The sequence below is a fragment of the Corvus brachyrhynchos genome, unplaced genomic scaffold (genome assembly GCF_000691975.1).
Source record: "Corvus brachyrhynchos isolate BGI_N302 unplaced genomic scaffold, ASM69197v1 scaffold164, whole genome shotgun sequence".
Taxonomy (NCBI): Eukaryota; Metazoa; Chordata; class Aves; order Passeriformes; family Corvidae; genus Corvus; species Corvus brachyrhynchos.
Genome location: NW_008237426.1, coordinates 203,500 through 205,865, shown reverse-complemented (window position 1 = coordinate 205,865; position 2,366 = coordinate 203,500).

The following is a 2,366-nucleotide window of genomic DNA, read 5'->3' as shown; positions in this document are numbered from 1 at the left end:
CTCTGAAGAAATGCATGAAAACTGACAGCTCAGAATTACTAGAACATTTGTGTTCACTTCTGTCAGAGATACCGGATTTCCACTGTTAAACCAAAATATTTTCAAGTTGGTACAATATAGAGACTTCACAAATATTTAATGAGCCATTCTTTTAATATGTTTTATTCAAACCTCAAATTTATGTGAGCTGGTGCATGCTGTATGTAGGGGAGGGGAAAAAAAACCAAAGCTTGTCAACAGAACTAGCAGGACACCAGTTCCTGCTTGGCAAGGAGCACCCACAGGCAAGGTAAGTCCTGCCACACTCAATTTGGGCTGCAGTAACGCTGCCAAAGCCAGCAGCAAGAGAGGGAGACTGAGAGGTGGCAGGATTCCAGGACAATGGAGAAGAACTGGGAGCAGAGGTGCAGGCAGAGAGGAGGACAAGGCAGAGGGAGAGAGAGAAGCCATCTGATGCCTTCCCAAAAGGGCCCTGCTTTAAGGCTGCTGTCATTACTGACAGTTGGGTTTAGAAGTTTGTCAAGCATCACACTCAAACCAAACAAAGCCCAACCCTTCTGGCCAGGCTGCTGGAATGGGGAACAACTCCTGGGCCAGGAGAAATCACTTCAGAGTGGAGCACAGGGACACAGTGGTCTTTGAGCTTCAGCTCAGCCACTCCTTCAGACAAGTCCCAGAGGTGCTGCTTTGGTTAATCTACTGCAAAACACTCTGCAGAGATTTACTTGGTCTAAGAGCAGCTTGCTGTGGCTGAGCTTACACTCGTTCTTAAATTAAACCCTAAATATGAAGATGCACAGAGGGCTATGCAATAATTTACGATCATGTCCCTCAAGGAAGTGCAGCTGGGCATGAAGTCCCTGGAAGCCCAAATTATCCATACACTCCACATCCCCAGCACTTGATAAGGACTTTGGAAACAACACAGATTACTGCAGTTGGCAAAGGCACGGACCTGAAACTTCCCATTCCTTTGGGTGGGAAACCTTGTGCCAGCTGGGAGAGAGCTAGGCACCAAAATTTCTGGCACATAAATCCTTTGGAAAGGAAGACACTTCATTCCATAACCTGGCATGCTTGAGTATCGTACAGAGAAAAATGAGCCTGCCAATCACTCTTGACCTTCCCCTTCCCACTCTGGAACACCTCTCTGCACCTGTGTTTTAAAATGCAAGACAAAATAAATCCCAGGTATCTGCAGCATCTCAAAAGATCTTTTTCTTGGGAGAAACCTTGCTTTTTCAGAAAGCATTGGTGTTCATCTTTGAGTCTTATAAAATGTGAATTTACTGTCTTTGCAATCATGAGGGCACAAGTCTCTACTCAAGTATTTATCCACAAAATTGCATCTTAAGCTTGTCAAACCCAAAGCTACAGCTTCTCATAATAAAGCAAGTTTTGACCCAGATTCTAGAGAATAAGCACTTTATCGACAGAAGTGATTTTTAATTAACATAAATTTAAACTTTTGACTTAACACTGTTTATCTCTCATCACAGATAACAAACAGGAAAGAGATACTAAGGGAAATTATGTAAACTAGCTTGTGAGGAAAGCTGAAAATAAAGAACTTTGTCCTTACTCCATCATTCTTGTGCAAAGGACTGAGAACCCAAGCTTGGGATGCAACGAAAATGTGGAGGCTGAGATTTGCAAAGCAGTAGAAGAGGTGAATAAAATCAGCAAAGAAGGATTTATGAAGTAAAGAGTATATTTCAGTGTGCAAACTCAGCCCCACTATAGCACATTTCTCCAGGGCTCAGGAAACCTAGAAGGCTCCAAGCCATCCAAAAAAACCCTGGGGAAGGATGTGAAATCCCAGAGCCTTGTGCTATGGATTAGCTTCAAAGTCAAGGAGAGGCACCACAGGACCCGCATCCTGCACCCACTCCACACAAACCTTTTGCTAGCAGTGCTATTCCCAGGGGCTTTTGGAGATCGGAAGTAGATGCTCTGCAGCTTTTAAACCAGGAAGGAGGTTTGAGATTGCCACTTAACAGTGAAGCATGAAAGCATAATTTCCCAGTTACACCAAGAAAATTAATCATAGAACGGCTTGGGGTGGAAGGGACCTTGATGACCATCTAGCTCCAATCCCCTGCTGTGGGGATTGATCACATACATTGCCATTACTAAATATTGATAATTCTGCAAAACAACAGCGTACAAGGGAAAACATCTGCCAAGGGTTGCTCACACGGCGCTGGTGTCTCCGGGAGGGGATGAAGAGACTGCATGCCACGGGAATCCCTTGGGAAGGCAGGAATAGCAGGCGCCGGGAAGCGCGGGGAGAGCAAGGGATGGGGGAAGCAGCCGCGCAGGGGCTGTCAGGGCTGCGGGGAAGGCACGGGGCAGCCGCAGCGCGC